This window comes from Danio rerio, chromosome 11 (genome assembly GCF_052040795.2).
Source record: "Danio rerio strain M-AB ecotype USA chromosome 11, GRCz13ab, whole genome shotgun sequence".
Lineage (NCBI taxonomy): Eukaryota > Metazoa > Chordata > Actinopteri > Cypriniformes > Danionidae > Danio > Danio rerio.
The window spans coordinates 16,534,850-16,548,616 of NC_141031.1; positions in this window are offsets into that span (position 1 = coordinate 16,534,850).

Consider the following 13,767-nt stretch of genomic DNA (forward strand, 5'->3'; position numbering starts at 1 on the left):
ATTTTCAACGTCCAATTCAGAATGTAATAAAACCAGATCCAGCCATAAAATGCATCATTCTTTTTTGTTTTAGACAACATTTCATGCACTGTTAAACATGTTAAAGCAAGTTGCAAGTGAAAATCTATGTCTCTGACTGAGTTTGCATTACTGTGATTTGACCTCTCTGCTGGCTGAGATAAGCTCATTTTCAACGTCCAATTCAGAATATAATAAAAACTGATCCAGCTATAAAATGCATCATTCTTTTTTGTTTTAGACAACATTTCATGCACTGTTAAACATGTTAAAGCAAGTTGCAAGTGAAAATCTATGTCTCTGACTGAGTTTGCATTTCTGTGATTTGACCTCTCTGCTGGCTGAGATAAGCTCATTTTCAACGTCCAATTCAGAATGTAATAAAACCAGATCCAGCTATAAAATGCATCATTCTTTTTTGTTTTAGACAACATTTCATGCACTGTTAAACATGTTAAAGCAAGTTGCAAGTGAAAATCTATGTCTCTGACTGAGTTTGCATTACTGTGATTTGACCTCTCTGCTGGCTGAGATAAGCTCATTTTCAACGTCCAATTCAGAATGTAATAAAACCAGATCCAGCCATAAAATGCATCATTCTTTTTTGTTTTACACAACATTTCATGCACTGTTAAACATGTTAAAGCAAGTTGCAAGTGAAAATCTATGTCTCTGACTGAGTTTGCATTACTGTGATTTGGCCTCTCTGCTGGCTGAGATAAGCTCATTTTCAACGTCCAATTCAGAAAGTGATAAAACCAGATCCAGCCATAAAATGCATCATTCTTTTTTGTTTTAGACAACATTTCATGCACTGTTAAACATGTTAAAGCAAGTTGCAAGTGAAAATCTATGTCTCTGACTGAGTTTGCATTACTGTGATTTGACCTCTCTGCTGGCTGAGATAAGCTCATTTTCAACGTCCAATTCAGAATGTAATAAAACCTGATCCAGCTATAAAATGCATCATTCTTTTTTGTTTTAGACAACATTTCATGCACTGTTAAACATGTTAAAGCAAGTTGCAAGTGAAAATCTATGTCTCTGACTAAGTTTGCATTACTGTGATTTGACCTCTCTGCTGGCTGAGATAAGCTCATTTTCAACGTCCAATTCAGAATGTAATAAAACCAGATCCAGCCATAAAATGCATCATTCTTTTTTGTTTTAGACAACATTTCATGCACTGTTAAACATGTTAAAGCAAGTTGCAAGTGAAAATCTATGTCTCTGACTGAGTTTGCATTACTGTGATTTGACCTCTCTGCTGGCTGAGATAAGCTCATTTTCAACGTCCAATTCAGAAAGTGATAAAACCAGATCCAGCTATAAAATGCATCATTCTTTTTTGTTTTAGACAACATTTCATGCACTGTTAAACATGTTAAAGCAAGTTGCAAGTGAAAATCTATGTCTCTGACTGAGTTTGCATTACTGTGATTTGACCTCTCTGCTGGCTGAGATAAGCTCATTTTCAACGTCCAATTCAGAATGTAATAAAACCAGATCCAGCTATAAAATGCATCATTCTTTTTTGTTTTAGACAACATTTCATGCACTGTTAAACATGTTAAAGCAAGTTGCAAGTGAAAATCTATGTCTCTGACTGAGTTTGCATTACTGTGATTTGACCTCTCTGCTGGCTGAGATAAGCTCATTTTCAACGTCCAATTCAGAATGTAATAAAACCAGATCCAGCCATAAAATGCATCATTCTTTTTTGTTTTACACAACATTTCATGCACTGTTAAACATGTTAAAGCAAGTTGCAAGTGAAAATCTATGTCTCTGACTGAGTTTGCATTACTGTGATTTGACCTCTCTGCTGGCTGAGATAAGCTCATTTTCAACGTCCAATTCAGAAAGTGATAAAAACAGATCCAGCCATAAAATGCATCATTCTTTTTTGTTTTAGACAACATTTCATGCACTGTTAAACATGTTAAAGCAAGTTGCAAGTGAAAATCTATGTCTCTGACTGAGTTTGCATTACTGTGATTTGACCTCTCTGCTGGCTGAGATAAGCTCATTTTCAACGTCCAATTCAGAATGTAATAAAACCTGACCCAGCTATAAAATGCATCATTCTTTTTTGTTTTAGACAACATTTCATGCACTGTTAAACATGTTAAAGCAAGTTGCAAGTGAAAATCTATGTCTCTGACTGAGTTTGCATTACTGTGATTTGACCTCTCTGCTGGCTGAGATAAGCTCATTTTCAACGTCCAATTCAGAAAGTGATAAAACCAGATCCAGCCATAAAATGCATCATTCTTTTTTGTTTTAGACAACATTTCATGCACTGTTAAACATGTTAAAGCAAGTTGCAAGTGAAAATCTATGTCTCTGACTGAGTTTGCATTACTGTGATTTGACCTCTCTGCTGGCGGAGATAAGCTCATTTTCAACGTCCAATTCAGAATGTAATAAAACCTGATCCAGCTATAAAATGCATCATTCTTTTTTGTTTTAGACAACATTTCATGCACTGTTAAACATGTTAAAGCAAGTTGCAAGTGAAAATCTATGTCTCTGACTGAGTTTGCATTACTGTGATTTGACCTCTCTGCTGGCTGAGATAAGCTCATTTTCAACGTCCAATTCAGAAAGTGATAAAAACAGATCCAGCCATAAAAATGGATCATTCTTTTTTGTTTTAGACAACATTTCATGCACTGTTAAACATGTTAAAGCAAGTTGCAAGTGAAAATCTATGTCTCTGACTGAGTTTGCATTACTGTGATTTGACCTCTCTGCTGGCTGAGATAAGCTCATTTTCAACGTCCAATTCAGAATGTAATAAAACCAGATCCAGCCATAAAATGCATCATTCTTTTTTGTTTTAGACAACATTTCATGCACTGTTAAACATGTTAAAGCAAGTTGCAAGTGAAAATCTATGTCTCTGACTGAGTTTGCATTACTGTGATTTGACCTCTCTGCTGGCTGACATAAGCTCATTTTCAACGTCCAATTCAGAATGTAATAAAACCAGATCCAGCCATAAAATGCATCATTCTTTTTTGTTTTACACAACATTTCATGCACTGTTAAACATGTTAAAGCAAGTTGCAAGTGAAAATCTATGTCTCTGACTGAGTTTGCATTACTGTGATTTGACCTCTCTGCTGGCTGAGATAAGCTCATTTTCAACGTCCAATTCAGAATGTAATAAAACCAGATCCAGCTATAAAATGCATCATTCTTTTTTGTTTTAGACAACATTTCATGCACTGTTAAACATGTTAAAGCAAGTTGCAAGTGAAAATCTATGTCTCTGACTGAGTTTGCATTACTGTGATTTGACCTCTCTGCTGGCTGAGATAAGCTTATTTTCAACGTCCAATTCAGAATGTAATAAAACCAGATCCAGCCATAAAATGCATCATTCTTTTTTGTTTTAGACAACATTTCATGCACTGTTAAACATGTTAAAGCAAGTTGCAAGTGAAAATCTATGTCTCTGACTGAGTTTGCATTACTGTGATTTGACCTCTCTGCTGGCTGAGATAAGCTCATTTTCAACGTCCAATTCAGAATATAATAAAAACTGATCCAGCTATAAAATGCATCATTCTTTTTTGTTTTAGACAACATTTCATGCACTGTTAAACATGTTAAAGCAAGTTGCAAGTGAAAATCTATGTCTCTGACTGAGTTTGCATTTCTGTGATTTGACCTCTCTGCTGGCTGAGATAAGCTCATTTTCAACGTCCAATTCAGAATGTAATAAAACCAGATCCAGCTATAAAATGCATCATTCTTTTTTGTTTTAGACAACATTTCATGCACTGTTAAACATGTTAAAGCAAGTTGCAAGTGAAAATCTATGTCTCTGACTGAGTTTGCATTACTGTGATTTGACCTCTCTGCTGGCTGAGATAAGCTCATTTTCAACGTCCAATTCAGAATGTAATAAAACCAGATCCAGCCATAAAATGCATCATTCTTTTTTGTTTTACACAACATTTCATGCACTGTTAAACATGTTAAAGCAAGTTGCAAGTGAAAATCTATGTCTCTGACTGAGTTTGCATTACTGTGATTTGGCCTCTCTGCTGGCTGAGATAAGCTCATTTTCAACGTCCAATTCAGAAAGTGATAAAACCAGATCCAGCCATAAAATGCATCATTCTTTTTTGTTTTAGACAACATTTCATGCACTGTTAAACATGTTAAAGCAAGTTGCAAGTGAAAATCTATGTCTCTGACTGAGTTTGCATTACTGTGATTTGACCTCTCTGCTGGCTGAGATAAGCTCATTTTCAACGTCCAATTCAGAATGTAATAAAACCTGATCCAGCTATAAAATGCATCATTCTTTTTTGTTTTAGACAACATTTCATGCACTGTTAAACATGTTAAAGCAAGTTGCAAGTGAAAATCTATGTCTCTGACTGAGTTTGCATTACTGTGATTTGACCTCTCTGCTGGCTGAGATAAGCTCATTTTCAACGTCCAATTCAGAATGTAATAAAACCAGATCCAGCCATAAAATGCATCATTCTTTTTTGTTTTAGACAACATTTCATGCACTGTTAAACATGTTAAAGCAAGTTGCAAGTGAAAATCTATGTCTCTGACTGAGTTTGCATTACTGTGATTTGACCTCTCTGCTGGCTGAGATAAGCTCATTTTCAACGTCCAATTCAGAAAGTGATAAAACCAGATCCAGCTATAAAATGCATCATTCTTTTTTGTTTTAGACAACATTTCATGCACTGTTAAACATGTTAAAGCAAGTTGCAAGTGAAAATCTATGTCTCTGACTGAGTTTGCATTACTGTGATTTGACCTCTCTGCTGGCTGAGATAAGCTCATTTTCAACGTCCAATTCAGAAAGTAATAAAACCAGATCCAGCTATAAAATGCATCATTCTTTTTTGTTTTAGACAACATTTCATGCACTGTTAAACATGTTAAAGCAAGTTGCAAGTGAAAATCTATGTCTCTGACTGAGTTTGCATTACTGTGATTTGACCTCTCTGCTGGCTGAGATAAGCTCATTTTCAACGTCCAATTCAGAATGTAATAAAACCAGATCCAGCCATAAAATGCATCATTCTTTTTTGTTTTAGACAACATTTCATGCACTGTTAAACATGTTAAAGCAAGTTGCAAGTGAAAATCTATGTCTCTGACTGAGTTTGCATTACTGTGATTTGACCTCTCTGCTGGCTGAGATAAGCTCATTTTCAACGTCCAATTCAGAAAGTGATAAAAACAGATCCAGCCATAAAATGCATCATTCTTTTTTGTTTTAGACAACATTTCATGCACTGTTAAACATGTTAAAGCAAGTTGCAAGTGAAAATCTATGTCTCTGACTGAGTTTGCATTACTGTGATTTGACCTCTCTGCTGGCTGAGATAAGCTCATTTTCAACGTCCAATTCAGAATGTAATAAAACCTGATCCAGCTATAAAATGCATCATTCTTTTTTGTTTTAGACAACATTTCATGCACTGTTAAACATGTTAAAGCAAGTTGCAAGTGAAAATCTATGTCTCTGACTGAGTTTGCATTACTGTGATTTGACCTCTCTGCTGGCTGAGATAAGCTCATTTTCAACGTCCAATTCAGAATGTAATAAAACCAGATCCAGCCATAAAATGCATCATTCTTTTTTGTTTTAGACAACATTTCATGCACTGTTAAACATGTTAAAGCAAGTTGCAAGTGAAAATCTATGTCTCTGACTGAGTTTGCATTACTGTGATTTGACCTCTCTGCTGGCTGAGATAAGCTCATTTTCAACGTCCAATTCAGAAAGTGATAAAACCAGATCCAGCTATAAAATGCATCATTCTTTTTTGTTTTAGACAACATTTCATGCACTGTTAAACATGTTAAAGCAAGTTGCAAGTGAAAATCTATGTCTCTGACTGAGTTTGCATTACTGTGATTTGACCTCTCTGCTGGCTGAGATAAGCTCATTTTCAACGTCCAATTCAGAATGTAATAAAACCAGATCCAGCTATAAAATGCATCATTCTTTTTTGTTTTAGACAACATTTCATGCACTGTTAAACATGTTAAAGCAAGTTGCAAGTGAAAATCTATGTCTCTGACTGAGTTTGCATTACTGTGATTTGACCTCTCTGCTGGCTGAGATAAGCTCATTTTCAACGTCCAATTCAGAATGTAATAAAACCAGATCCAGCCATAAAATGCATCATTCTTTTTTGTTTTAGACAACATTTCATGCACTGTTAAACATGTTAAAGCAAGTTGCAAGTGAAAATCTATGTCTCTGACTGAGTTTGCATTACTGTGATTTGACCTCTCTGCTGGCTGAGATAAGCTCATTTTCAACGTCCAATTCAGAAAGTGATAAAAACAGATCCAGCCATAAAATGCATCATTCTTTTTTGTTTTAGACAACATTTCATGCACTGTTAAACATGTTAAAGCAAGTTGCAAGTGAAAATCTATGTCTCTGACTGAGTTTGCATTACTGTGATTTGACCTCTCTGCTGGCTGAGATAAGCTCATTTTCAACGTCCAATTCAGAAAGTGATAAAACCAGATCCAGCCATAAAATGCATCATTCTTTTTTGTTTTAGACAACATTTCATGCACTGTTAAACATGTTAAAGCAAGTTGCAAGTGAAAATCTATGTCTCTGACTGAGTTTGCATTACTGTGATTTGACCTCTCTGCTGGCTGAGATAAGCTCATTTTCAACGTCCAATTCAGAATGTAATAAAACCTGATCCAGCTATAAAATGCATCATTCTTTTTTGTTTTAGACAACATTTCATGCACTGTTAAACATGTTAAAGCAAGTTGCAAGTGAAAATCTATGTCTCTGACTGAGTTTGCATTACTGTGATTTGACCTCTCTGCTGGCTGAGATAAGCTCATTTTCAACGTCCAATTCAGAATGTAATAAAACCAGATCCAGCCATAAAATGCATCATTCTTTTTTGTTTTAGACAACATTTCATGCACTGTTAAACATGTTAAAGCAAGTTGCAAGTGAAAATCTGTCTCTGACTGAGTTTGCATTACTGTGATTTGACCTCTCTGCTGGCTGAGATAAGCTCATTTTCAACGTCCAATTCAGAAAGTGATAAAACCAGATCCAGCTATAAAATGCATCATTCTTTTTTGTTTTAGACAACATTTCATGCACTGTTAAACATGTTAAAGCAAGTTGCAAGTGAAAATCTATGTCTCTGACTGAGTTTGCATTACTGTGATTTGACCTCTCTGCTGGCTGAGATAAGCTCATTTTCAACGTCCAATTCAGAATGTAATAAAACCAGATCCAGCTATAAAATGCATCATTCTTTTTTGTTTTAGACAACATTTCATGCACTGTTAAACATGTTAAAGCAAGTTGCAAGTGAAAATCTATGTCTCTGACTGAGTTTGCATTACTGTGATTTGACCTCTCTGCTGGCTGAGATAAGCTCATTTTCAACGTCCAATTCAGAATGTAATAAAACCAGATCCAGCCATAAAATGCATCATTCTTTTTTGTTTTACACAACATTTCATGCACTGTTAAACATGTTAAAGCAAGTTGCAAGTGAAAATCTATGTCTCTGACTGAGTTTGCATTACTGTGATTTGACCTCTCTGCTGGCTGAGATAAGCTCATTTTCAACGTCCAATTCAGAAAGTGATAAAACCAGATCCAGCCATAAAATGCATCATTCTTTTTTGTTTTAGACAACATTTCATGCACTGTTAAACATGTTAAAGCAAGTTGCAAGTGAAAATCTATGTCTCTGACTGAGTTTGCATTACTGTGATTTGATCTCTCTGCTGGCTGAGATAAGCTCATTTTCAACGTCCAATTCAGAATGTAATAAAACCTGATCCAGCTATAAAATGCATCATTCTTTTTTGTTTTAGACAACATTTCTTGCACTGTTAAACATGTTAAAGCAAGTTGCAAGTGAAAATCTATGTCTCTGACTGAGTTTGCATTACTGTGATTTGACCTCTCTGCTGGCTGAGATAAGCTCATTTTCAACGTCCAATTCAGAATGTAATAAAACCAGATCCAGCCATAAAATGCATCATTCTTTTTTGTTTTAGACAACATTTCATGCACTGTTAAACATGTTAAAGCAAGTTGCAAGTGAAAATCTATGTCTCTGACTGAGTTTGCATTACTGTGATTTGACCTCTCTGCTGGCTGAGATAAGCTCATTTTCAACGTCCAATTCAGAAAGTGATAAAAACAGATCCAGCCATAAAATGCATCATTCTTTTTTGTTTTAGACAACATTTCATGCACTGTTAAACATGTTAAAGCAAGTTGCAAGTGAAAATCTATGTCTCTGACTGAGTTTGCATTACTGTGATTTGACCTCTCTGCTGGCGGAGATAAGCTCATTTTCAACGTCCAATTCAGAATGTAATAAAACCTTATCCAGCTATAAAATGCATCATTCTTTTTTGTTTTAGACAACATTTCATGCACTGTTAAACATGTTAAAGCAAGTTGCAAGTAAAAATCTATGTCTCTGACTGAGTTTGCATTACTGTGATTTGACCTCTCTGCTGGCTGAGATAAGCTCATTTTCAACGTCCAATTCAGAAAGTGATAAAAACAGATCCAGCCATAAAATGGATCATTCTTTTTTGTTTTAGACAACATTTCATGCACTGTTAAACATGTTAAAGCAAGTTGCAAGTGAAAATCTATGTCTCTGACTGAGTTTGCATTACTGTGATTTGACCTCTCTGCTGGCTGAGATAAGCTCATTTTCAACGTCCAATTCAGAATGTAATAAAACCTGATCCAGCTATAAAATGCATCATTCTTTTTTGTTTTAGACAACATTTCATGCACTGTTAAACATGTTAAAGCAAGTTGCAAGTGAAAATCTATGTCTCTGACTGAGTTTGCATTACTGTGATTTGACCTCTCTGCTGGCTGAGATAAGCTCATTTTCAACGTCCAATTCAGAAAGTGATAAAACCAGATCCAGCCATAAAATGCATCATTTTTTTTGTTTTAGACAACATTTCATGCACTGTTAAACATGTTAAAGCAAGTTGCAAGTGAAAATCTATGTCTCTGACTGAGTTTGCATTACTGTGATTTGACCTCTCTGCTGGCTGAGATAAGCTCATTTTCAACGTCCAATTCAGAATGTAATAAAACCAGATCCAGCCATAAAATGCATCATTCTTTTTTGTTTTAGACAACATTTCATGCACTGTTAAACATGTTAAAGCAAGTTGCAAGTGAAAATCTATGTCTCTGACTGAGTTTGCATTACTGTGATTTGACCTCTCTGCTGGCTGAGATAAGCTCATTTTCAACGTCCAATTCAGAATGTAATAAAACCTGATCCAGCTATAAAATGCATCATTCTTTTTTGTTTTAGACAACATTTCATGCACTGTTAAACATGTTAAAGCAAGTTGCAAGTGAAAATCTATGTCTCTGACTGAGTTTGCATTACTGTGATTTGACCTCTCTGCTGGCTGAGATAAGCTCATTTTCAACGTCCAATTCAGAAAGTGATAAAACCAGATCCAGCCATAAAATGCATCATTTTTTTTGTTTTAGACAACATTTCATGCACTGTTAAACATGTTAAAGCAAGTTGCAAGTGAAAATCTATGTCTCTGACTGAGTTTGCATTACTGTGATTTGACCTCTCTGCTGGCTGAGATAAGCTCATTTTCAACGTCCAATTCAGAATGTAATAAAACCAGATCCAGCCATAAAATGCATCATTCTTTTTTGTTTTAGACAACATTTCATGCACTGTTAAACATGTTAAAGCAAGTTGCAAGTGAAAATCTATGTCTCTGACTGAGTTTGCATTACTGTGATTTGACCTCTCTGCTGGCTGACATAAGCTCATTTTCAACGTCCAATTCAGAATGTAATAAAACCAGATCCAGCCATAAAATGCATCATTCTTTTTTGTTTTACACAACATTTCATGCACTGTTAAACATGTTAAAGCAAGTTGCAAGTGAAAATCTATGTCTCTGACTGAGTTTGCATTACTGTGATTTGACCTCTCTGCTGGCTGAGATAAGCTCATTTTCAACGTCCAATTCAGAAAGTGATAAAACCAGATCCAGCCATAAAATGCATCATTCTTTTTTGTTTTAGACAACATTTCATGCACTGTTAAACATGTTAAAGCAAGTTGCAAGTGAAAATCTATGTTTCTGACTGAGTTTGCATTACTGTGATTTGACCTCTCTGCTGGCTGAGATAAGCTCATTTTCAACGTCCAATTCAGAATGTAATAAAACCTGATCCAGCTATAAAATGCATCATTCTTTTTTGTTTTAGACAACATTTCATGCACTGTTAAACATGTTAAAGCAAGTTGCAAGTGAAAATCTATGTCTCTGACTGAGTTTGCATTACTGTGATTTGACCTCTCTGCTGGCTGAGATAAGCTCATTTTCAACGTCCAATTCAGAATGTAATAAAACCAGATCCAGCCATAAAATGCATCATTCTTTTTTGTTTTAGACAACATTTCATGCACTGTTAAACATGTTAAAGCAAGTTGCAAGTGAAAATCTATGTCTCTGACTGAGTTTGCATTACTGTGATTTGACCTCTCTGCTGGCTGAGATAAGCTCATTTTCAACGTCCAATTCAGAAAGTGATAAAACCAGATCCAGCCATAAAATGCATCATTCTTTTTTGTTTTAGACAACATTTCATGCACTGTTAAACATGTTAAAGCAAGTTGCAAGTGAAAATCTATGTCTCTGACTGAGTTTGCATTACTGTGATTTGACCTCTCTGCTGGCTGAGATAAGCTCATTTTCAACGTCCAATTCAGAATGTAATAAAACCTGATCCAGCTATAAAATGCATCATTCTTTTTTGTTTTAGACAACATTTCATGCACTGTTAAACATGTTAAAGCAAGTTGCAAGTGAAAATCTATGTCTCTGACTGAGTTTGCATTACTGTGATTTGACCTCTCTGCTGACTGAGATAAGCTCATTTTCAACGTCCAATTCAGAAAGTGATAAAACCAGATCCAGCCATAAAATGCATCATTCTTTTTTGTTTTAGACAACATTTCATGCACTGTTAAACATGTTAAAGCAAGTTGCAAGTGAAAATCTATGTCTCTGACTGAGTTTGCATTACTGTGATTTGACCTCTCTGCTGGCTGAGATAAGCTCATTTTCAACGTCCAATTCAGAATGTAATAAAACCAGATCCAGCCATAAAATGCATCATTCTTTTTTGTTTTAGACAACATTTCATGCACTGTTAAACATGTTAAAGCAAGTTGCAAGTGAAAATCTATGTCTCTGACTGAGTTTGCATTACTGTGATTTGACCTCTCTGCTGGCTGAGATAAGCTCATTTTCAACGTCCAATTCAGAATATAATAAAAACTGATCCAGCTATAAAATGCATCATTCTTTTTTGTTTTAGACAACATTTCATGCACTGTTAAACATGTTAAAGCAAGTTGCAAGTGAAAATCTATGTCTCTGACTGAGTTTGCATTTCTGTGATTTGACCTCTCTGCTGGCTGAGATAAGCTCATTTTCAACGTCCAATTCAGAATGTAATAAAACCAGATCCAGCTATAAAATGCATCATTCTTTTTTGTTTTAGACAACATTTCATGCACTGTTAAACATGTTAAAGCAAGTTGCAAGTGAAAATCTATGTCTCTGACTGAGTTTGCATTACTGTGATTTGACCTCTCTGCTGGCTGAGATAAGCTCATTTTCAACGTCCAATTCAGAATGTAATAAAACCAGATCCAGCCATAAAATGCATCATTCTTTTTTGTTTTACACAACATTTCATGCACTGTTAAACATGTTAAAGCAAGTTGCAAGTGAAAATCTATGTCTCTGACTGAGTTTGCATTACTGTGATTTGGCCTCTCTGCTGGCTGAGATAAGCTCATTTTCAACGTCCAATTCAGAAAGTGATAAAACCAGATCCAGCCATAAAATGCATCATTCTTTTTTGTTTTAGACAACATTTCATGCACTGTTAAACATGTTAAAGCAAGTTGCAAGTGAAAATCTATGTCTCTGACTGAGTTTGCATTACTGTGATTTGACCTCTCTGCTGGCTGAGATAAGCTCATTTTCAACGTCCAATTCAGAATGTAATAAAACCTGATCCAGCTATAAAATGCATCATTCTTTTTTGTTTTAGACAACATTTCATGCACTGTTAAACATGTTAAAGCAAGTTGCAAGTGAAAATCTATGTCTCTGACTGAGTTTGCATTACTGTGATTTGACCTCTCTGCTGGCTGAGATAAGCTCATTTTCAACGTCCAATTCAGAATGTAATAAAACCAGATCCAGCCATAAAATGCATCATTCTTTTTTGTTTTAGACAACATTTCATGCACTGTTAAACATGTTAAAGCAAGTTGCAAGTGAAAATCTATGTTTCTGACTGAGTTTGCATTACTGTGATTTGACCTCTCTGCTGGCTGAGATAAGCTCATTTTCAACGTCCAATTCAGAATGTAATAAAACCTGATCCAGCTATAAAATGCATCATTCTTTTTTGTTTTAGACAACATTTCATGCACTGTTAAACATGTTAAAGCAAGTTGCAAGTGAAAATCTATGTCTCTGACTGAGTTTGCATTACTGTGATTTGACCTCTCTGCTGGCTGAGATAAGCTCATTTTCAACGTCCAATTCAGAATGTAATAAAACCAGATCCAGCCATAAAATGCATCATTCTTTTTTGTTTTAGACAACATTTCATGCACTGTTAAACATGTTAAAGCAAGTTGCAAGTGAAAATCTATGTCTCTGACTGAGTTTGCATTACTGTGATTTGACCTCTCTGCTGGCTGAGATAAGCTCATTTTCAACGTCCAATTCAGAAAGTGATAAAAACAGATCCAGCCATAAAATGCATCATTCTTTTTTGTTTTAGACAACATTTCATGCACTGTTAAACATGTTAAAGCAAGTTGCAAGTGAAAATCTATGTCTCTGACTGAGTTTGCATTACTGTGATTTGACCTCTCTGCTGGCTGAGATAAGCTCATTTTCAACGTCCAATTCAGAATGTAATAAAACCTGATCCAGCTATAAAATGCATCATTCTTTTTTGTTTTAGACAACATTTCATGCACTGTTAAACATGTTAAAGCAAGTTGCAAGTGAAAATCTATGTCTCTGACTGAGTTTGCATTACTGTGATTTGACCTCTCTGCTGACTGAGATAAGCTCATTTTCAACGTCCAATTCAGAAAGTGATAAAACCAGATCCAGCCATAAAATGCATCATTCTTTTTTGTTTTAGACAACATTTCATGCACTGTTAAACATGTTAAAGCAAGTTGCAAGTGAAAATCTATGTCTCTGACTGAGTTTGCATTACTGTGATTTGACCTCTCTGCTGGCTGAGATAAGCTCATTTTCAACGTCCAATTCAGAATGTAATAAAACCAGATCCAGCCATAAAATGCATCATTCTTTTTTGTTTTAGACAACATTTCATGCACTGTTAAACATGTTAAAGCAAGTTGCAAGTGAAAATCTATGTCTCTGACTGAGTTTGCATTACTGTGATTTGACCTCTCTGCTGGCTGAGATAAGCTCATTTTCAACGTCCAATTCAGAATATAATAAAAACTGATCCAGCTATAAAATGCATCATTCTTTTTTGTTTTAGACAACATTTCATGCACTGTTAAACATGTTAAAGCAAGTTGCAAGTGAAAATCTATGTCTCTGACTGAGTTTGCATTTCTGTGATTTGACCTCTCTGCTGGCTGAGATAAGCTCATTTTC